We start from the raw sequence: 25,164 nt of genomic DNA, 5'->3' as shown, positions 1-25,164 counted from the left end.
AAAACGTGGAGAGGAACACTTACATAACCGGTACGCGATTCTGAATAGAGAAGTAAAGAGGGAGATATGGAAAATAAAGAGAAGTTATGAAATTAAGCTTGCTAATGAATCGAAAGAACACTCCAAGGGTTTTTATCACATATACCATACAAAACTTAAAGATAGGATACGACCTCTCACAACAGAATCAGGTGACATAACCAGTGAAGGTAGAGAAATGTACTCAATCGTAAAAAAATATTTTTATTTACCAAGGAAACTCTAGACCTGGTCCCTCAAGCAGCAAATATTTACACCCACTGCAAATTGACTTAGGACCTACACACAGAATTGCTATGGGAGAGTTGTCTGTCTTTGCTTTGTGTTTCCACCTCTACGAAGTGAATTTTTGGGGCAAGAAGTAACTGGCAACTCCTCTGGTTTAGGCGGGAGATGGTGAAACACTCAGCACGTCAGTGCTTGCCCAGAAGCGAGAGTCGGAGTATATGTTTCTGTTGCTCCGAGCTTGCACTTTCCAATTTTTTCGTATACATTAATGATTGCCCTGTTATTTTCCTCGAACCAAGTTGTCATGCCTGGAAAGTACTACTTGAGGGATGAGAGGGTCCGTATCATTGCATGGAGTCAGGATATTGTCTCTATCAACAAGATTTGTGAATGTACTGGAGGCGCAAAATCGACCATCATGAAGATTCTTGCTGCTGTGGCGGCCTGCCACCTGATGCCATACCAGAGCACAAGCATGGTGGTGGAAAGAAGAGGACGACTTCTAGAGGTACAGATACGCTTCTGACGAGGGAAGTAATCAAGAATCCTCGACTAACAGCAGCAGAATTGAAGAGAACGCATTCGCAGCTGTTACACGACGCCTCAATTCAAGCTATCCAACACCATTTGCAGAAGGAGCTGGTTTTGCCAAGCCACACCACAGAAACCGCTTCTCACTGACTGCATGAAGAAGCAGCGCATTCAGTATGCCAAGAATGCACACTGGACATCGGATGAGTGGAGAAAAGTTATGTTTTCCGATGAATGCACATTTCAAATGTTCCAAGTGCATTCTGCCAAGGTTCATGGTCCTGCCTCCCATAGTCGATATGATCCTGCTTACACAGTGCCGACTGTTAAGCACCCACAATCAGTAATGGTATGGGGGTGTTTCTACGGTGAAATGGGAAGGTGAGGCCTCTACTTTCTTCCTAAGGACTTGATGATGAATGGTGGCTGGTTCATTCAAGTTCTGAAAGATCATTTGTTAATTTTTTTTGCTATTCATGGGTGCGATTTTTTCATGCACGATTTAGCTCGATGTCACAAGTCAGGAAAGGTGACAAAATGGCTTCAGAATAATCGTATTGAGGTCCTTGACTGGCCTGGCAAGAGTCCGGATCTAAATCCGATAGAAAACTGCTGGGCAAAGATGAAGAAAATATGGCAGAGAAGAAGACACCCACTCTGGACTACCTCAAGACTGAACTGATAAATGTTTGGTGCAAAGAAGTGTCCTTAAATTACCTTAGAGATCTAAGTGATTCTATGCCAAGACACAGCCGACTGGTCCTGAAAAACAAGGGAAACATGATTTCATATTAACCCGTTGAGAGCGATAGGCCTCATTTGGGACTTATCAGAGTCGAAAGCGATAGGTCTCAAATGAGCGATATTTTCAAAAGTATACCAAAACTGCGCCAAGAGGAGTAGGTGGCTGAAATTTGTATGGGAAATAGGGGCATATGGCAACTCTCGATACCATCCACGCACTGCCCCATATTCTCTCAGAATACGCACGAGTGCGCAGACACCAAGAAGCGTGCACCAATTTTCCTTCTGTGACGATGCCAACCCAGCAGTAGATGCTAGGGGATCTACACACACACACACACACACACACACACACACACACACACACACATGAGAGAGAGAGAGAAAAAAAAAAAAACTGGTTCTGCACACACACACACACACACGAGAGAGAGAGAGAGAGAGAGAGAGAGAGAGAGAGAGAGAGAGAGAGAGAGAGAGAGAGAGAATAAATACGGGAACGGCAAAGGAGCATCCCTTTGAGTGAGGAGATAAGGCATGAACATTTGTCTTTCTTCTCTCTTTTATTCTTCATTTCCTCTCTCCTCTCTCGGAGAGAGAGAGAGAGAGAGAGAGAGAGAGAGAGAGAGGAGTCACGGGTAGGCCTAAATTGTATAATAACGTATGCTTTGTCGGCAGTGCATAAGGTAAAGGTGGTTTATCATAGTTTAAGAGAGAGAGAGAGAAAGAGGGTTGATGATACAGTAATCACGTGATCCTTGCCAAGGCCATGGTAAATATAGGCTATTTTTCTCGGACAATGACCTACCTCAATCACCGAGGGTGGTGAGTGGGTTGCTGCACCACCAGCTGTTCATCTTCTGGCCATTTTATCTCACGACCACGTGACTTTATGTGGTCATATATATATATATATATATATATATATATATATATATATATATATATATGTATATATACCGGATATGTGCAGACGTGTACAAGACGATGATGTCTTTTATTCAATTCTGTAAGACTCGAAATTTCAGCCAAATCTTCGCTTGGAGCCCGGTACCTACAGAAGCATGGTCGCTCTCCACGGGTTAATAAATGGCATATCATGAACAAAAATTGTGATATACCATGATTTCTGTGTTTTATAATTCCTTGTGGGGGTAGATCCGAAGTCAATTTGCGGTAGCCGTACAATGATAATAAAGAAAATAATCTTTGTAAAATAACCATTACTAAGGAGGACATAGAAAGAAATTAATAAGTTAAAACCTCAAAAATCGCCAGGTCGAGACGATATATACGAAAAAATTATAAGAGAAAGCAAAGAAGAATTATGTCACCCACTTTCTAATGTTATTTAATGACTTTAATTTCAGAAGTTGCAGGGGCATGGAAGACTGCAAACGTAGTGCCCATTTTCAAAACGGGTGATAAAGCATTTGCGTCGAATTTTGGTCCAACAAGTCTAACGTCCACAGTTGGAAAAATGCTACAGTAGAGTCAGTTTTGGCAAATATGATTAGAGGACAGTTAGAAAGATATAATCTTATAAATGAAAGTCAGAACGGATTCAGGCAAGGACAATCCTACCTCACAAACTTGTCAATCTTCTTGGGGGTCTATCAGGCAGTAGATAGCAACAAAGCTTACAACATTATTTACCTAGACTTTAGTAAAGCTTTTGATTCGGTCCCAAACGAAAGGTTAGTTAGAAAGGTTCGAGCACACAGTATAGAGAGCGATATCTTAACCCGCCGCGTCCCGGAGACGTGAATTCACGTCCTCACATGATGTGCACTCATATCCCGGAGACGTAAATTAATGCGGCAACATTGCAAGGTCCCTAATTTGCACAATTTTCAATTTTCGCAAGTGATTTCGCGAGTGATTTTTGGCACGTATACACGGGACACCTTCCTCTATTCCTCTACAAGATGCCAAGCAGGGACAATGCCTTACACCGCATAACCTATCCCCCCCCTGCACGCCATTGTCTTGGCAATTCACCTGTTACCAGTGACCTGGCCAATAAAGACATTCAGTGCCAGAGTGATTCCCCAATCGATGACAATGTGGAGGACAAAGTTTACCTAGCATTAGAGGAAGAAACAGTCAGAAATGATGATCAGGTAATATGGGAAAAAAAGGTCATGAATGGTGATGAGTTAGTGAGTGAAACAATGCTTATAATGCTTATATTACTGTTTGAAAACCAATATACTCTTGTACTACATAAAAATTCGCACCAAGTAAATAAATAAATACTGTTTATGAGTGGATAAAATAGTTACTCTCCCATAGAACTCGTTTTCTTTGGTGTCAGCCTGTTAGAAAACCCAGTCAGGTAAGGAGGTATACGTACCTAGATCGAGTATTTTAAACCTCAGGTGAGCGATTTCTCTATGAATTTTCGATGTTTTTCACCAAAAGCGGATGTTTGAGCCAAAAAAAAAAAAGGTCCAAAAATGTCGAGACTGGGGCGTACCACTGCCCAGGAAACGTCGGGATGGGGCGGGTTAAAATGGGTAAAATCTTGGCTGAAGGGAGGAAAGCAGAGAGCATTAATCAATGGAACTAAGTCGAATTGGGGATTAGTAACTATCGGTGTACAACAGGGCCCAGTACTCGATCCTTTATTATTTATTACATTTGTAAGTAATCTAGACTTAGGAATCAGTATCAGAATTAGGAAATTTGCTGATGAAAAAAAAATAAGGCGTATCATTAACTCGACTTCTGGTTGCCATAACTTACAAAAGGACCTTGATATATTGTCCAAGTGGTCTAAAACTTGGCAAATGGAATTTAATGTTGAAAAATGTACAGTACTTGATATAGGCAAGACCACTGGAGATACTGAATAGAGCTTAGGTAACAAACATATTAGTAAATCGGAATTTATATATATATATATATATATATATATATATATATATATATATATATATATATATATATTAATGTAATGCCACAAGAGTCAAAACATGGGAGAGTCATGTAAGTTAAGGCTTTAGTACGTAAGCTATACATTTGTGTTTACCCTAATCCATTCTAGGCTTAAGGTATAGAAACATGCTTGCACCTAGTAGTTAATACATGTTCTTTTTATTATTATTTCTGTAGCTGTAAGATCATAAATCTCATTTATACTGTGCTAGTCCTTAAGAATATTTGTATATGTTGTAGGTGGAGCGTTGCTGGAGGCATGCGTGGGATATTTGAGTGGCGTATCGTCTGTACTCATTTTCTATTAAATCAAATCTGATGTAATCATAGTAAAATCATAATGTTGTCGATTAACATGCTTATAGAAGAAATAATATCGTATAGAGGGGGAAAGCCGTTAACAATTTTAGTTAGCCAGTACCCGAGGACATGACGTAATAGTTGGGTAATGTATTCCTCCGCCCAGAAGGTTGCTAGTGGCCGCTGTTGATTCAATTTACGACTCTTTGTGTGGGATAATTAGAATAACTAAATTTTCCCTGTCAGATTGACAGTAAAGAAAATTAATATCTGCATCCGTTCAGAATCAGAAGTTTAGAGTTGTGACCCTCATGGGGTAAAGCAAAAAGTACCCTACACGTCATCCAAGTCGCTTAGTTTCCTGCATTTTGAAAAGTAACAGAGGGGGGTATTAGCCAGCTCCTGACTCACTCTCAATTTTGCCCCCATGCCACGTACAGGTGAGTTTCATTACTCCGTTTTCTTCCCTTCCCCCTTGTCCATACTGGCGTTGTAAAAGTTCAGTGATATTATGTGTGCTGTTGTGACCTAAGTTGTAAAGAAATTGGCTCTCAATTTTGTCCCCATGCCACGTACAGATGCTGTGATGACGCCACCTCAAAAAACTCCCTCTAACCACCATATTATAACCGCCCTAGCAAAGTTCGTTAGGATTTACGTTGTGCACTCACCATTTACACAAAACTCAGTGATTAGTTCTTTTGATTATGTAATTGTTTAGTAAATTTATCTTGTGAAAGGAGAATAGTCGTGATTTTTTCTTTTGGTATAAAGTGTAACGATGGAGTCGGGAGCTCGGAGAGCACCCTAAATCCCCAAGGCTCGGAGAAAGCCCTATATGCCCACGAGTGTAGGATGTGAAGTTTTACTGATGATGGGGAGGAGTGAGATCTAAAGAGTGATAACATTTGCTGGCTAACTGAGGTATATGTCCCTGTATAAAATTCGTTGTGGAGAAAATTCTGTGAACTGTGAATAACTAAAATGTTAAATGATTGAAAAATCTAGAGTTCTATTAAAAAGTAAAGTTTCATTTCTTAGAGAACAAATGAATTTAAGTTGTCATTTATTAGTAAATTGAATAGTATAATGTAATGTGATTTAAAGAAAGGAGAGATATTAGTAAATTTCAGCATTTTGAAAAGTTTATTGAGTTCACTGTCATTCCTCTCTTATATCTCTCAAATCCTGTATAACTTCTTATAACCCTCGTGCCTTGGTAGGAATTGATTTCGACCCCTGTGCTGAATCAGTTTTGGGAGTATAAAGTTCTGTTATTGCATTGTCACGCTACCCAAAGTTGTTATTGTTACGCTACTTAAAAATTATCTTATTGTTACGCTACTCACGATCAAGCTACCAAATTTCTTTCATATTACTAATTATTCAGAACGGCTAATTTTCCTTGTGTGTGATATTTGATAGAGAGAATTAAATTAATTTTGAATAATCTCGGATTCCAACCGATTCCACAGTTGGTCCAACAATATCAGGATAAGGGTCGAACGAACCCTAGGGATACATTTGTGGTGCCCGTTGTAAGTCAGCCTCAAACAATAACATCCAAATAAAGGGATCGGGCATCACATAATGGTGGCAGCGGTGGGATAAATTCCCAGTCATTACCTCAAGGTTACAGGCTTGTGGGGAGAAGCCGAGAGAAAGAGACAGAATGTTAAAGGTTGCTTTGGTGGGACACAGCCAGATCCAGAGACGGTTGGAGGTGAGGGATGTTGAGCTGCGGATTTTCAGAGGGCCAGGGGCCAGAGCTAGGAATTTTTTTCATGATCAACGGCTGAATGCTGTCTTAGAGTGGGAATGCAACCTAGTCCTTTTATGGCTAGGGAGCAATGATATTGATGGGGAATGCACCCCTGCGAAAGTGTTTTCGGATATCAGAGAAGTAGTGGAAAAATAATGGTACTGAATGTTAAAAATGTCTAGACCAGGGCAGTTATTTTTCTCCAGACCTGAAGCAGAGCAATCAGTAGTAGAAACCATGGAAAGGCTTGCCAGAGAAATTCGTAATATTGAAGCCCAGATGCAAGATAGTAACACCATGAATGACTTTGTCCCCCCTCCAATTCTTTCTAATAGCCCCAGTACTAACCCAGGTCCAATCCACTCAACCCCTAACTCATGGACAATGGTCCCTAAGAAATCTCTTACCAAGCCACGAGACATACCTATATTGGAGTTAACCACGTTACAAGGATTAGAGGCTACCCCACGATTGGACATGTTTTTCGAGTTAGTAGAGCATGAGAGCGACGAGATCCGAATACAGGTAGCTAAGGGACGAATGGGACAGGAACTGGCTGTGTTCATACATAATTGTCAGAAGGGACATCATGTACTCACCTGGCCAGAACTCAAACAGTATCTTAGAGATGAGTTTGCCGTTGAAGTGATGATAGACCGAGCCTGGCAAGAGCTGGATTGTATGACATATAGTTGGGAAGAGCCCCCACAATCGTTCGTACACTGTTACATTTATCAACATGCGGTGGTGGAATCGGGATTCCCTCACAAGAAATTCCCATGTTGAGATCGAAGGTTGAAGCGTAAGCTATGGTATGGGTTGCCAACAGAGTCCCGTGAGAAGCTGGAGGGCTTCCTAGACAACTCATACCCTCTGAGGAAATTCATAGATAGACTAGAGCATGAGAGACAATTGTTAGAAGAGAGATATGCTGGGAGAGTTAATACGACATCAGCTAATGGTTTGCAAGGGTCTCTCAATGTTTCTCAGTCCATTTCCCAACCCCCTGTGATGGTAAAGACAGATAACACTGCAGTAGCCGCGAATGACATGATGAAAGAGTTAGGAGACCAAATAAGAGAATTGAAGGCTGATCTAACTAAAGTAAATAAAGCAGCAGTTCAAACTAAACCAGTAACTAGACGAAAGTACTGTCCTCATTGCTTAGCTTCCTCACATGATTTGAGAGAGTGCTGGCAAAAACCACCTCTGGGTCATTGTTTCGACTGCAGGTGACCCGGGTGTAGACGTGGAAATAAAGGTTGTCTCGGACAAGCAGGGCGGGCTCAGTCGGCTGTGAACGTGCAGGCTACCCCGACTCCAACTGCTGGACAGAATGAGCCAGTCACAAATGCACAACGAACCCAGAGAACGAATACGCAGATATGACTAACCGGAGGCTTAACTTCTCCTACCATAAGTGTGAACGTTAATAATAGACTAATAGAGGCAGTAGTAGACACTGGGAGTGGTCATACGCTGATCATGGAAAAGGCCTCTCGTAGACTTTGGGGGGAAATAAATACACGGTGAAACCCTCCTAACTTGCAAGGTGTCACGGGTGCCCCGTTGAGAATCCTGGGCATGATCAAGGTCAACATCAGCATAGGTGATGGTAAAGTACATAATCAATGGTGCCCAGTGGTACCAAATTCATATCTTGGGACTGAAATGCTTTTGGGGTGCGACGTAATTGGACAGGCACCACTAATCTGGAATGGAGCACAAAGGGCGTTGATGTGGGGTGGAGCCCCCTACACAGTCAATCACATCCTGAGACAACGCAACAAAGCTCAGAGAGTCAGGACTGCTCCAATCACATCGTTAACTATGCAGAGTGACTTGACACATATAAATCTATTGCAAGCAGAAAAATTTAGTCCTTATCAGACCAAATTCGTAGTCGTACCTGTTGCCGAAGTACCTGAAACAACGCTGATCGTACACCCACAAACTAGGTTCAGTCAAAACAGTCATCCATACTTAGTGAAAGTGAACTCAGAGGGACAAATACATCTGCTCCTTAATAATGTATCTAAGGTAGATAAGAAATTCAAGAGAGGTACAATATTGGGTTCATACGAAAGAATGCCAGACCAGTCACCAGGTACAATCCAAAGTGTAACTCAGATCCATAATGATTTGCTACCCAATAATGACGAAGTAGATGAGAGTGGTACACGTGTACAAAGGCTGAACAAACTGATCAACGAGCAATCGTGGAGCCATCTCACGCAGAAACAAAGGGACGAGTTAGCCAAGGTAATCCTCCAGCATGATCCTTTATTCATTCTAGATAAGAGAGAGTTGGGTACTATTGCTGGCCCTCCCGCACACATTAAGGTAGTCGATCCTCAACCGAGTCGTGGGCTGACCTATCGTTATCCAGAACAGGCGAAGCAAATCATCACTGATATGTTACAGGACATGGAAGATAGGGAGAGCCTTGAGAGGTCGACCGCGGCCTGGCTGTCTCCCATAGTACTTGTTAACAAACCAGATGGAAGTAAGCGTGTCTGGACTATCGGCACGTAAACACTCATCTTGCCACGAACATATACCCACTATCCAGACTCGGAGAATTAGTAGAACAAGCTGCAGGATATAAGTACTATGTAACTCTTGACATCTGGGAGGTGTATTTCCAAATCATGCTTGATGAAGAAAGAGACCTCACGACCTTCAGTGATGGAGTAACTTTGTATAGATTCAGAAGGCTCCCGTTTGGGCTAAATTGTTCGCCAGCTATCTTTTCACGTCATATGCAGGTCGTCTTAGCACCATTATTGCGACAAGGGTGGATCAAAAACTACCTAGATGACATCATTTTGTGGGCCCATGATTTTCCGACCCTACTCGACCGGCTGAGTCAGTTGTTTGCATTGCTAACCCGTAATGGTGCGAAATTGAATTTGAGTAAATGCACATTCGAGATGAAAGAAGTCACTTTCCTTGGACATAAGATTTCTGCCGAGGGTAGTAAGCCAGATCCTAAAAATATTGAGGCAGTCTCCAAAATGAAGCGGCCGACCAATGTAAAAGAAGTGCACCGATTTTTGGGTATGTGTGGTTTCTACAGGAAACACGTTCCATCATTTGCTAGAGTTGCCACACCCCTAACCAATCTAACCAGTGAATTTTGAATGGACTGATCAGTGCCAGGAGGCATTCAGACATCTGAAATCATGCCTTATTAATGTACCTATCCTGGTCAGAGCGAGTGTAGAACGACCATTTATTGTCACCACTGATGCTAGTAACACACATGTTGGAGGTGTTCTGAGTCAGATCCAACCAGATGGGACAGATAGAGAGATTGGGTACTTTTCAAAGAAATTGGGACCGTGTGAGACCCGGTACTCATTGACAAACAAAGAAGCTCTTGCGGTAGTGTTAACGTGTCGCCATTTTTCACATTATTTGTGTGGGACCATTTTTACGATTGTTACAGACCACCAACCACTTACCAATGTATTTAAGAGAAAAACTAAATCACCTCGTATGAATAGATGGATACTTGAAATGCGAGAGTTTAATTACAATATTCAATATGTCAAAGGCAAGTATAATTATGTAGCAGATCAGTTATCTAGACCCATTCGAGTCATAGTACATTCACCAGAGTCTGATTGGTTGGGACTGACGAGGGAACACATGCGAGATAAGCAGAAAGAAGATCTAATGTGGGAAGAACTTATCCAATATTTGCAAGGTGAAAGGTTTCCAGCCAGAAGACTACCTAAAGCCGCTCTAAGTCAATTTGCACTTCAGAATGAATTGTTATATTACACCAGGGTTAAGTCAGATGGCACTATCCAATATTATTTAGTAGTCCCACAGACCATGATTGGTCAAGCAATGATGTTAGCTCATGAGACATCTGGACATTTGGACCAGAAGAAGACGATCCAAAACGCAGAGGAACTCTTCTACTGACCTAATTTGAAAGTAGATATTTGTCAGTATGTAAAAGAGTGGTAACCTGTCAGCGATTCAAAGGCGAAGCTGGACTACAACAGCAGTATAAAGAGTTTCCACCTGTGGATAAACCACTTGAAAGAATCAGTATAGATTTGACAGATATGACTGCTGGAGTACAGGGCTATCGCTATATAATGACACTGACTGACCACTACTCTAGGTATGTTAAATTCTATGCTCTTAAAACAAAACATACACACACGATAGTATACAACCTAGGGCAGTTTATGGCAGACTATGGCACTCCAAGAGGGGTTATGGTGGACAATGGGGGAGAGTTCTGCAGTCGGGAGTTCCAGGAGTTTTGCAGGAGGCGGAATGTTACGATTTGGTATATCACACCGTATCATCCTCAGAGTAATGGAATGGTGGAAAGGATGCACTGCACCTTCAAGAGTGTGCTGGCCTGTTTGAGTAATGGGCATCCTCTCCGCTGGCCTGAACTCCTGCAACCAACTCAGGTCGTGATGAATCAGGCCTGGCACTCCTCTACCGGACACCAACCCTATTTCGCATTTTTCTCTCGCCACCCGCCTAGAATTGTTAGTGCTTCCTTGCCCTGTGTTAATGGTGAAGAGGACGAGTTGGCTGTTGCTCATGAGCTAATTAAATAGATCCATGAGAAAATGACCAGAAAGTATAGAAGTGTGGCGAACTGCCAGCATAAGAATCAGTCGGTAGGAGTTCGCAGTCTGGTGTGGATAAAGCGGGAGACCCCTATCCCAGGGACATGTCGAAAGTTGAACGTGAAGTGGGATGGGCCTTGCCGAGTAGTGCAAGTATTATTGGACGGGGGAGGATATGTGTTAGAAAATGTGTTCACTGGAAACAAAGTACAAAGGGCAGCGGATAAAGTGAAGCCGTACAGTGGTAGTGAGGAGTGGTTATTTGGTCCTCTTGAGGAGGAGTTTACCCCGTGTCCCGAAGATGAGAACCTACCTCTTCGAACTAGGAGGCCTCCCTGGAGGTTGATTGAAGAATGTTAGTGATGAATTGTGGTGGAAAGTTGTGTTCCGAGACAGCAAAGGTTGGTGTGTGAAACCAGACCATGTGAAAGTCAACCGCCAGAAGTGTTATATGAAAGAAAAAATATCAAACTCAGAGTTAGGTCAAAGAGAGAGTAGACCTAGTGCTGAAGTAGGGACAAGTGCTTTAATTCGAGGGGGAAAGCTAGCTCATCCCTCAACTTACAGTCAGCACGGTTCGTGGTGAAGAGGGGTCACTTAAGGACGTAGCAAGCGCTAGTCAGTATGCTGGGTGGAGGGCTGGAAACACATGGTTGAATGAATGTGAGGAATAAACGAAGGTGTGTTTGAGAGAGTAATGTGGAAGTGCCCCCAGGACTATCTTGCTATCGAGAGTGCCAATCATAACCAAGGTGGGTGGATAACCTTGACCCGGACAGGAGGCTGGTTGGGGCGCTGATATCTTCACCAATAAGAAAAATGGGGAAAGAGAGAGATATGACAGGTGAAACAACCCCCAGGGGTATGTGGTTGATGTTACATGTGGGCCGAAAGAGCGCCGCTTATGAAGGGATGAAAGAGTTGTCATGTTGAGAGTTATGAAGAAATTAAAGTCTACTCAGAGTAAAAGGGTGATGGTGCTTGACTAGTAATATCTGTCTCGTTGGCACACCTCCCGTGGTTAGTAATCTGCTGTGTGTTATGGAGTGGACAGGGGAAAATTTAGTTTCCGGAGGGGGAGAGCCGTGTAATGCCACAAGAGTCAAAACATGGGAGAGTCATGTAAGTTAAGGCTTTAGTACGTAAGCTATACATTTGTAAATGTTTACCCTAATCCATTCTAGGCTTAAGGTATAGAAACATGCTTGTACCTAGTAGTTAATACATGTTCTTTTTATTATTATTTCTGTAGCTGTAAGATCATAAATCTCATTTATACTGTGCTAGTCCTTAAGAATATTTGTATATGTTGTAGGTGGAGCGTTGCTGGAGGCACCCTAAGTCCCCAAGGCAAACTCCCTCGCCTGATGTGCTCGGAGAAAGCCCTATATGCCCACGAGTGTAGGATGTGAAGTTTTACTGATGTTGGGGAGGAGTGAGATCTAAAGAGTGATAACATTTGTTGGCTAACTGAGGTATATGTCCCTGTATAAAATTCGTTGTGGAGAAAATTCTGTGTACTGTGAATAACTAAAATGTTAAATGATTGAAAAATCTAGAGTTCTATCAAAAAGTAAAGTTTCATTTCTTAGAGAACAAATCAATTTAAGTTGTCATTTATTAGTAAATTGAATAGTATAATGTAATGTGATTTAAAGAAAGGAGAGATATCAGTAAATTTCACCATTTTGAAAAGTTTATTGAGTTTCACTGTAATTCCTCTCTTACAGTATATCTCTCAAATCCTGTATAACTTCTCATAACCCTCGTGCCTTGGTGGGAATTGTTTTCGACCCCTGTGCTGAATCGGTTCTGGGAGTATAAAGTTCTGTTATTGCATTGTCACGAAACCCAAGGTTGTTATTGTTACTCTACCTAAAAATTCTCTTATTGTCACGCTACTCACGATGAAGCTACCAAATTTCTTTCATATTAGTAATTATTCAGAACGGCCAATTTTCCTTGTGTGTGATATTTGATAGAGAGAATTAAATTAATTTTGAGTAATCTCGGATCCCAACCGATTCCACAGTTAGTCCAACAATATCATGATAAGGGTCGAACGAACCCTAGGGATACAAATGTGGTGCTCGTTGTAAGTCAGCCTCAAACAACAACATCCAATAAAAGGGATCGTGCATCACATATCTATATCTATCTATCTATCTATATATATATATAATATATATATATATATATATATATATATATATATATATATATATATAATCACATATCTATATCTATCTATATATATATATATATATATCTATCTATCTATCTATATATATAAGAAGACGTAGCCGAGGGGTGTAATTCTATTGAGAAGGTTATCTGGATGAATTGTCTATGGGAGGAGAGTCGCTAGGAGAGAGTAATGGTGAGGCGTGTAGGAGATAATCAGTGTGGGCCTTCCCTGTTTCGTTATTCTCTTCGTTTTTTAAGTGGAATTATGAAACGGGCAGATTTGGGTCGACGGAGTTTATTGAGAGACAATTGCTTGAATAAAAATTCAGAGCTTGGCGTGACCCGTATAGCCTACGGTTAGTAGCAGTTTGTGCCAGCTGCTGTCCTCCTACTTTACTCTCACTTTCCTGCTCTGACTCTTGTTCTCTCCTGTCGTACTCTGTCTCACTTTGTCTTCTCCTGCCATCTCACCTTCCTGCATGTGATATCGGACATATATCTCCCTCTAGCTTCCGCCTGAAGTGTGTGGACGTTCGTGTGCCTACGATTGTGTGTGTGTTTAAGTCTGTCACATTGTCATAAAAGACTCTGTAGTTACTTGTAGAGAAGTTATATATATATTAGATTGTGGACGAGCGGTTGTTATACTTGAGTAGCTTTGTAAGTAGATATTCTTCTTTCCCATTTGTCGTGCAATGACAGGAGAGGTAAAGAATAGTATGGGACTATTTTTATTTGTCTTGGAAATATTAACAAGTCTCTCACACAGAGCGAAGTATAAAGTAGAGTCCCGCTAGCTATCTCTCTGTCTCGCTCTCTCTGTCTCTCTCTCAAGTTGCTAAGCCCTTCTCCCTGCGACCTGTCTGTTCTATGGCTAACTTCCTTCTGAGCTCTCTTTCCTAAATTCTGGTGAAACAGGAGACGTATCACGTGTCTTCCCTGTGATTGGAAAGTTCTAGAAGCCTGTGTGTGAGTATGTGTGTATGTGTGTTCACCTGGTGATCGCTGACCAACTAACTGCATCATCTCCTGACTCCTACTTCCTAGTCTGTCGTCAGCTTTTCCTCAGTGTAACTTGCAAGATCATTTCCCATTCCCAGGCTTGCATAGAGCTGTCTATCTATCTATTTATCTATCAATCTATTATGATTTGTAATTATAATATGGAGTCCTAACATATTGCTCGGTCACGGGAAAATGGCGTACCATCGACAGTTAATAGTCATAACATATTAATACATACTTCGTATTATATACACATTATAATGAACTTATAAGCTAATTAAGTGAAATACATAATATTGTAAAAGTAACATAATTGTATGAATATTGTATACATATAATATTCATAGTAAATAGCAATTATTCAGTAATATTACATTTTAAACAAGTTGTATACATTTTGTGAGATGTGTATGTATAACAGACATACGCATATAATTGTGCAATGGTAATACTGCTAGGTTATACATTACATATTGAGTTATCACTTTAGTGATGTCTAATATTTCACCTAACTTGTATGATGATACTGGTAATACAGAATTGTGCTATAGTTGTATGACTTATAATATTGTACTAACATTGTGGTAATACATAATTGTAACATTTTATGAACTGTTACAAAATATTGTGGTAATGCATAATTGTGTTGGCCTTATAATTGTAGTTACATTTAGTTAATGCAACTATTACATAAGTGTCTTGGCCTTATAATTGTAGTTAAAGTTACATAAAAGTTACATCTTGTTAATGCAACTGTTACCTAAATGGTACATATTGTTTGTAGTTACATAATTGTAGTTAAAGTTACATAAAAGTTACATCTTGTTAATGCAACTGTTACATAAATTGGTACATATTGTTTGTAGTTACATAATTGTAGCAAGTGTAACATAATGCAATCGTTTGTCGTTACATAATTGTTACATATCGTTTGTAGTTACATAATTGTAGTTAAAGTTACATAAAAGTTACATCTTGTTAATGCAACTGTTACATAAATGGTACATATTGTTTGTAGTTACATAATTGTAGCAAGTGTAACATAATGCAATCGTTTGTCGTTACATAATTGTTACATATCGTTTGTAGTTACGTAATTGTAATAAGTGTAACATAATGCAATCGTTTGTCGTTACATAATTATAATATGGATTTACATAATTGTTACATATCGTTTGTAGTTACATAATTGTAATAAGTGTAACATAATGCAATCATTTGTCGTTACATAATTATAATATGGAGTTACATAATTGTTACATATCGTTTGTAGTTACATAATTGTAGCAAGTGTAACATAATGCAATCGTTTGTCGTTACATAATTGTAATAATTGCAGTCCTGACATATGAATCCGGTCATGTTGCGGTCGATGATAGTGATGATGTGACATGCCACTGGCTCGTGGAGACAACAATCTGCTTTTTGTTTCACTTATAGGAGTTTATGTGATGATGTGCCATGCCACTTGCTTGTGGAGACAACAATTTTTTTGTTTCACTTATGGAAGGAGTTTATGTGGTATTTTGACATATTGCAGTAACACTTACACTTATTTTCATTTGTTTGTTATGTGATCTTACTCTATTTCTCTTTTTTTCTTTCTTACTTTTTCTTTCCTTCTTTTTTTTTTTTTTTTTGTATGTATTGATTTTCTATAGTTTGTTTTTCTTCGCTTGTGTACGCTTTTTCTATGTTGTTCATGGTTGCATAATTACTGGCTAATTTCCTTGGGATACTTTTTTAAAGTTTAGTTTATATTGCACAGGTATTACTGAAAATGATATTATATAGTCCCATATTTTGTTATTTTATGTAAAAAATATATACACTATATACAGTATTAACTATATACACTGACTTGTTGTTCACTTGTACCTATCGTGGCCAATATATGTGTCAGCACTGTGTGGAAATCATTGTCTTCACGATTGTGTTGAAGATGTTCACTCTTGCTAACGTCATTTGTGTTGGCCATTTTTTTTTTCTCTAGTTTACATTGTAACTTAATTTATATGTTTCCACTAGGTAGCTTTAATTAATAAATGTTTAATACAGTTCTTTTAATCGCTCACTGAGTAACTGTGATGGTATATTTTCTTGATCACTTTGTAGATATAATAATGCATAGCTGTATGTATGAAACACGTATTTTATGTAGGTATAAATGGTAACACTCGTTGGTAGTAAATAAATGTTATAATAAATGAATGAATATATACAGTGTAGAATATTATTGTTGGTGATTATTTAGTGTTTGAGTTATGCAGACAACTGAAGTAAGTATGTGTATTTAAGCTGTAACTATACAGCACGTTTTTTATGTTTGTGCAGAAGCTTATTGTCTATCACTGTGTATTGTATAAATGAAGTAACTATGTAACTCACTAATTTTTACCGTGGTGGGAATGGTGTGAGTGGTGGTGCAGGTGGTGAGTTGACTGACGTGGCGTCTTTTCAGCAAGCACGCATGATGACGTCGACTTCCCACACTGGTAGCTGTGGTGAGTGAATGAGTAGCGATGAGTAACTTAAGTGAAGATGAGTGAGTAAAATGAGTTGTGAATACCAAGTAGTTGTGAGTTATGAGTCGTGTCTCATTCTTCGTTTGTTTGTTCCGTTTTTCTTTGTCGATGTTTTCTCGGTCCTTTTCTCTTGTGATTTACTCGTTGTGGGATGAAGACTGCCGCTACTTGTAGGTGCGTGTAGAAGATTATACAGATGACTCGTAAAGTTGTTACTTGTAGTTGATTGTAGATGGTTGTAGTTCGCTGGTTCGTCGTAGAAGTTGCAAGATTGTATCAATATATTGTTAAACTACTTGCAAGGCGTCCTGTGACCTCTACACCTCTACATCAGCGTGATGATCGGGGAGACGGAGCGGGGGTTAGAGAGAACTGTCAGGAGCTATTTGTGAGTTGTTGGTTGTGAGAGGTATTCTTGTTTTCAATCTTGATATTTTGTAGGAATTCAATGTTGATTCATAGACGAGGTTCGTATACGTTCGCTGCTACCAAATGTCATAAAAGGACACATGATCAGAGGTGTTTAGCATTCTTGCTTAGTCTTGGGTAAAGGTATGTGTTCTTTAACTCTTCCTGGAGTACTCAGACATAACTACACGTTCTACATATTGTTACCTATAGCTATATACAGTGTTGTGTTATATTATGCCTACATATCGCTCGGTCACGCGAAACTGGCGTACTATCGACAGTAAATAGTCATAACATATTAATACATATTATATACACATTACAGTGCACCTATAAGCTAATTAAGTGAAATACATAATATTTTAAAAGTAAAATAATTGTATGAATATTGTATAATTGCACTTACATCGTGTTAATGCTATTGTAGTTGCATCATTTTAATGCAACTGTTACACAAGTGTGACTGTAACATAGCATTATGTTACTGCAACTGTTGCCTTAAAATTGTAGTTATATTTTGTTACTGCACCTGTTACATATTTGTGTTGCCCATAAAACTGAAGTTTCATTTTGTTAATGCAATTGTTACATATTTGTGTTGGCCATAAAATTATAGTTACATTTTGTTAATGCAATTTTTACATATTTGTGTTGGCCTTAAAACTGTGGTTACATTTTGTTAATGGAACTATTACACAATTGTGTTGGCCTTAAAATTATAGATACATTTTGTTAATGCAACTGTTACATAATTGTGTTGGCCATAAAATTGTGGTTACATCTTGTAGCAACTGTAACAACTGTAGTGATGCTATCGTTTGTAGTTACATAATTGTAGTAATACTATCGTTTGTAGTTACATAATTGTAGCAACTGAAATTGCAGTAATGCAAGCGATTGTAGTTACATATCTGTAACAAGTGTAACATAATTGTAGGACTCATAACTGTGGTCATTGCAGCTATATAACTGATACATATGTATAAAATTAAAACAATAATAGCAATACAGTCATCTTATGAATCAGTCATATTTGATGGACCTGTTTATTTGAGACACCGTAGGTGTATTGGCTTAGTTACGTTGCACAGTTTACATGAGACACCATGGGTGTATTAGCTTAGGTATATGAGACACCATGGGTGTATTAGCTTAGTTATATGAGACACCACAAGTGTATTAGCTTAGTTATGTGAGACACCACAGGTGTATTAGTTTAGTTATGTTGCACAGTTTATTTCAGACACCATGGATGTATTAGCTTAGTTATGTGAGATATCATAGGTGTATTAGGTATGTGAAACACCATAGGTGTATTAGCTTTGTTACGTTGCACAGTTTGAATTAAGATAATATTACAGTATATGTAACCCATATTTTATTATTTTATATAAAATACATATACAATATTTACAATATGTTCAGTGTTCGCTTAGTTTCACACATCACTTGACACTATAGTCCTCCAAAGGTTGTGAAGTCAACTTGATATGTTTGCTATTTTTTAAATTCATCTTTAGGTATTGGTTGCAAGTACTAAAGTGTGGATCATTTTGTGCCTGAAGAGCGTATTGGCTACCACCAACCCCCTCCCGGGACAAATGTCCACTAAAGCACTGCCATTCTCATCTATCTCAGCTGGCACACCCCACTAACCAACTACTCCATCCACTTTCACATTCGCTACTTTACCATTCATATCTTCAATCAAAAACACTCTCGCATTCCTTTCAAATTTTTCCATGCACACTTCCACATATGTCCAGAACTCTTCTCTCACTCTGCTTGCACGATCTTGCGTTGGCGCATGCAGGCACACAATCGCCCACATTTGTAGTTCAACTTTCAGTCTTATCCACACAATCCTTCAGCCAACTGATCCATTCTCTCTTATATTCTCCTTCCATCTGTTACTCACAACAATACACACTCCTTCTTTGCCCTCTCATTCTCACCAACTCCTGCACATATACCCCATCCATACTCCCATTCTCTCACACTACCACCTCGCCATTTAGTTTCAATTAATCCACATACATCCACTTTCGCACCCTCAAGCACCGGGACAATCTCTCTTTCACCCCGTCAATTGCACTCGTTACATTCCACGTCGCCATCCATATCATGTCCTTATATATATATATGTATGTATATATATATATATATATATATATATATATATATATATATATATATATATATATATATATATATATATATATATATATATATTTATATATATATATATATATATATATATATATATATATATATATGTGTGTGTGTGTGTGTGTGTGTGTGTGTGTGTATTCATTCTGATTTACTAATTTCTTTTTTATCTAAGCTCTTTTTAGTGTCTCCAATGGTCTTGCCTACATTAAGCACTGTACAATTTTCAGTGGTAAATTCCATTTGCCATGTTTTAGATCATTTGGACAATATATCGGTCCTTTTGTAAGTTATGGCAATCGTCAGTCAAGTTAATGATACGTCCTATTTGTGTCATCGGCAAATTTCCTAATTCTGATAGTGATTCCTAAGTCTAGATCATTTATACTGTATATATATATTAAGGGACCCAGTACTGAACCCTGTGGTACACTGCTACTTACTAATCTCCAATTCGATTTAGTTTCATTTATTAATATTCTCTGCTTTCCTCCCTTCAACCAGGATTATATCCATTTTAGGATATCGCCGTCTATACCGTGTGCTCAAACCTTTCTGACTAACCTTTCGTGTGGGACCCTATTGAAAGCTTTACTAAAGTCCGGATAAATAACACTGTAAGCTTTGTTGCTATCTACGAGCAGACCTCCGACAAGAATGGCAAGTTTGTGAGGCAGCATTGTCCTTGCCTGAATCCGTGCTGACTTTCCTTTATAAGATTAAATCTTTTTAATGTTCTCTAATCTTATTTGCCAAAATTGACTAGATCTAGCATTTTCCTACTATTGACGTTATACTTATCGGACCATATTTTGACGCAGATGCTTTATCACCCATTTTAAATGGGCACTACTTTTGCGGTCTTCCACGCCTCTGCAACTTCTTCTGAAATTAAGGAGTCATTAAGTAACGTTAAAAATGAGTGACTTAATTCTTCTTTGGTTTATACTTTGTGGCTATATATCGTCCGGACATGGCGAATTTTGGAGTTTTAACTTATTAATTTCTTTAAGCACGTCCTCCTTAGTAATGGTTATTTTACTAAGAATATTTTCCGTATTATCATCGTAAATATTTGCTGCTTGAGGGACCAGGTCTAGAGTTTCCTTTGTAAATATTGACATGAAATAAATATTTTTGATGGAGCACAATTCTTTATCTTCTCTGGTAATGTCACGTGATTCTGTTCTGAGAGGTCCTATTCCATCTTTATTTTCCGTACGGTATATTTGATAACAAAAACTTTTTTTTTTTTTCGATTCACTAGCAACCATAATATCATAACTTCTCTTTACTTATCGTATGTCCCTCCTTACCTGTCTATTCAAAATCGCGTACCAGTTACATAAGTGTTCCTCTCCACGTTTTATTTTTCTATATACTCCTTTACTTTGGCCTATGAGAGATTTTAATCTGTTATTGAACGATCATGGTTCTGAATTATTCGTTCTAAATGATTTTGAAGGGATATATCTATCTTGGCCTCCGTCTATTATGTTTAGTATCTCATTATATATCTCACTGTCCGAACGGCTGCTTGGTACTGGACCTGAGTTAATCCCCATCACCTGAACTACACTCCCACCTTTCCCAGAGACCCGAGACACATTGTCAATCGTTTCCTGCCCCTCACCTATGACATGGGATTCCCCACTGACCTGGATTTCCCTAAAGTAGCTGGTCTCCTTATGGAGTATCGTTCTAAAATAAGCTCTTAATCCATCAAATTCACCTACACGAAAATTAGGGACGATGGAGGGGTTTTCAGTAGAACTGACATACCAAATATATTTGAATTTAATTTCTTCGTGATTGGTATTACCATGTCGTTCACCAAACTCTATATATCAGTAATGACATTTTCTTTATTATGTAAAAGTAAATCTAGTATATTATTACATCAGGTGGGCTCCCTGATATACTGATAAAGGAAACTATCCTGTACTCCTTCTAGAAATTCCTCTGACTCTGCATCCCCTGTCTGATTTTGCCAGTCTCTCCTTGGCAGATTAAGATCACCTACAGTTATTACTAGGCTGGACTGTGATGCTTTCCTAATTTCCTCCCAAAGGTTTTTACTATCTCCCCTAATTTTGGAGATCTGTAAATAGGTCCTCAGACAAATAGCTTCCAATTGTTACTAATTATAACACAGTTTCCGTGTCCTTATTTACTTTAGTGTCTGCTTTATTGTAACAGTTTAATGAATCCTTTACATAAATAGCTACCCTGCCCCCCTTTTCTTTCCAGATGGTTTGACACAAAAATATTATAGCCCTTTATCTGATATTCTGCCAAAAATTCTCGAGTGTCTGTATTCATCCAAGTTCCACTAATTACAGCGATATCTATACTCTCTGTAGAAATTAAAACCCTCATTTCATCCATTTGATTACGTAAAGTCCTGCTGTTTGTGTAGTACACGTTCAGGTTATTAAGAGTAGTTTTACCTCTACCTTGGGACTTACTATATTTTATTTTGTTACTAACTGGGAACTCTGTACTATATTAATATAACAGAGTTTTGTACTATCACATACCACCGCTTGATAATCGCTTGTTCTGTCCTGTATCATCGCCTGCTCATGCTGAGATGCCTGAGTGGATGTATCTACACTAATGTTTTAACTTTTGTTCATACTTTTGTAAGTCTTGTTGCATCTGTCCAAAGCTGATGATAATGTTTTCTGAGTGTAGTAACTGTAACTTCCTGCACATTTAATTCTCAACCTAAAAAAAAAAAAAAAATCTAACTCCCTATCTATCATTCCAGCTAAATCAATAACTCCCTGTCTACTAAGATGAGTCCCATCTCGCTATACAGGGTACTCCGCCCATAAAACTAGTTCCAGCTGTCTATGAAAGATATTGCATTGTCTTTGCAATACCTTTTAAGGTGGCGATTAAAACCTGTCGCCCTGCTCAACCATTCACTCCCAACTCCCCTCTTAAGGAAATCACCGAGTACTACAGGGGTCCCTCCCCTCTCCATAACCTTCTCCAACATGACCTTGTACCTCACTCTTACACCTACCAATATATTGCCTCCTATACTGAGGCACATAGTGGGTTTGTCTTCATTATCCTTCATGATATTTGAAATTTTTTCTATCACATTACCCTTTCTGGCCCCTGAAAGACACACGTTTAATGAGTCGAGTATACATTACTCTGTTTAGATATCTTACCCGCAAGTCTCCAACAATGAGAACATTTTCTTACCTTTCTTGATCTATGTATACTTACCTGTACGGGAAGTTTTCTCACCGTCCTTCTGCTCTACTATACTTCCCTCTTTGTCTTCCCTTCCGATTCGTTACGTAATGTCTCGAATTCATTTGCGCTTTTTATCTCTGCTTGCCTCCAATATCTTCAACAATTCCTTCATTTGTGACTTGTGCCTGAGAACCTGTACTTCCTGCTTCAGTTTGGGAAGTTTTTCCTTTAACTCAAGGTAGTCCTCAAATCTTGCAGCAAGGACAAAACTGCCAATTGACCTCATGTGTATCTCTCTCTCTCTCTCTCTCTCTCTCTCTTTCTCTCTCTCTGCACATAATTATATCATTATGGGTGTTCAGAAAAATCGAACCCTCTGGAACTTGAAGGGCAAAGTACTTACTCGATTATCACTGCTGGAAAGTACACCATGCTTTGCAATTTTTCTTAGGCCTTCTCAAACCCAGGCCTCATTTCAACGCGAGTTACAATGCAAGTGGTAACTCCTGCCTTGATCGCAGCAGACCTTGACGTGGGAGAACTCACGTTGTCTTTCGGATCTCTCCACTCTGTTCGAAAGGAATCAAGGACTGAGATCGCCGAAAAGACCAAAAATTAATTCTAGCCACAAACACCCTTGATTCTCCATTTCGATGGAAAGCTCTGTCCAACATCGATGGTAGCAGCCGCAGTGATCACCTGGCTATTGTTGTTACAGAGATTGGTATGGAGAAGATCCTTCCGGTCCCTAAGATCCCTGCTGAAACGGGCAAAGCAATGGAAGTGGCAGTGCTAAGGACTCTAGATGAATGGCTGGAGATGAAGCCCTGGATTGCAGGGCTCTGTTTTGATACTACAGCGTCTAACACCGGGGTTCACAGCGGAGCTTGCTTTTTCATTGAAAGAGGTCTCCAAGTCCCGCTGTTGTTCTTGCCATGCAGGGACCACATGTGTGAACTCACAGTAGCAGGGATCTTTGACCTCTTTTTTCCTTCCTGAATTCCTCTCTTCTATCAATTCAAAGTGTTCTGGAACAAAACTGACACAGATTCCTTCGATCCCTGCGATGATGATCTAGATGAAAAATCTCAGTCGTGGATTGCCAACAGAGCCGAGGACACTGAACACTTCATACTCACCCACATGGATCATGCGCCACCCCGTGATGACCACCTTGAGCTCCTCCAGCTTTGGCTTTCCTCGGCAAGAAGCTAGCATTGATGACATTTCACCGTCCAGGTGCCTATCGCAGAGCACGTTGGATGGCCAGAAGCCTTTACTGCCTCAAGATCTTCCTTTTCAGAAATCAACTGAAGGATGCAGCCTCCTTCCCCTTCAAATGGCATCAAAAGGAGGCCATCAAATGTATCTGTGTCTTCCTTGTCATCATCTATGTGATGCACTGGTTTAAAGCCCCAAATGCAGTCGACGTTCCAATCAGTGACCTCAATCTCCTGAAGATGATTAAAGAATTCAAAGAGGTGGATCCCGTTGAAGCAAAGAAGGCACTGGACAAAGTCAAAAGCCACCTCTGGAACCTCAGTGAGGACCTGGCTCCACATCCCATGTGTTCTGACAAACTATCTGCTGAGGAAAAGCAAGAAATGCTGAAAAATATGACCACAGCCACTGCCGAGGAAGAAGGATCTGTACCGTTTGAACATGAAAACAATTGATAAGGCATCAGATCTGAGAATCTCTTACATTTGTCACCCAGAAGTAGAAAAACCTCTTCCAGTGTTTGATACTCCGACAAGCATCAATGACCTCTGCCCCATTCCTGATGTCACGTCCCACCTCAAAGTGGTCAATGACGCTGCTGAGTGGGCAGTCTGACTGGCAGTGGATTATAACAATGGTCTCACGAAGAATGAAGAAGAACGACAGTTGATCATCTATGTTGTGCAGCACCACAGAGCCCTCTGCGACTCAACCAAAATATCCCACGTGTAATAAACTGATTATGCTTTTTGTATAGCTCAAAAATATATATATATATTTTTTTTACCACACTTTATTTTTCCCTTTCTTCACCATACCCTTGACATACTTAGATCAGTCAGATTTACAGAATGCAGGGGTAGTGAGGCACGACTTTGCATTGAAAGAAACCATACATTTTAGCTTGAATGCTTTGTAAAGTGGAATTGATTGCATACTTTGCCTACCTAAATATCCAAAATAGTTTTTTCTCCTCTGTAAGTGCATAATATATACATACAGTATATATATATATATATATATATATATATATATATATATATATATATGGAGCCTCTGTGGTACAGTGGTAAAGTGTGCATTTTCATACACTGAAGAATGAGGATTCGTGCCCCGCAATGGTAATAAACTTTGGGAACGTTCTTCAGGCCACGTACTACATTGGGGGACACAAGGGATGCTGTGGTTGAACCAGCATCGCATACTATAAAGTGTCCTTGTACCCAGTCGGATTGCACAGGCCGATTACACTTGGTTCACAGACTACACACACATCCAA

This window comes from Coenobita brevimanus, chromosome 32 (assembly GCF_032717465.1).
Source record: "Coenobita brevimanus isolate Jiangsu-jjx chromosome 32, ASM3271746v2, whole genome shotgun sequence".
In the NCBI taxonomy this organism is placed as follows: Eukaryota; Metazoa; Arthropoda; class Malacostraca; order Decapoda; family Coenobitidae; genus Coenobita; species Coenobita brevimanus.
The sequence above is the reverse complement of the archived record's forward strand: the minus strand, read 5'-3'. Positions refer to the sequence as shown.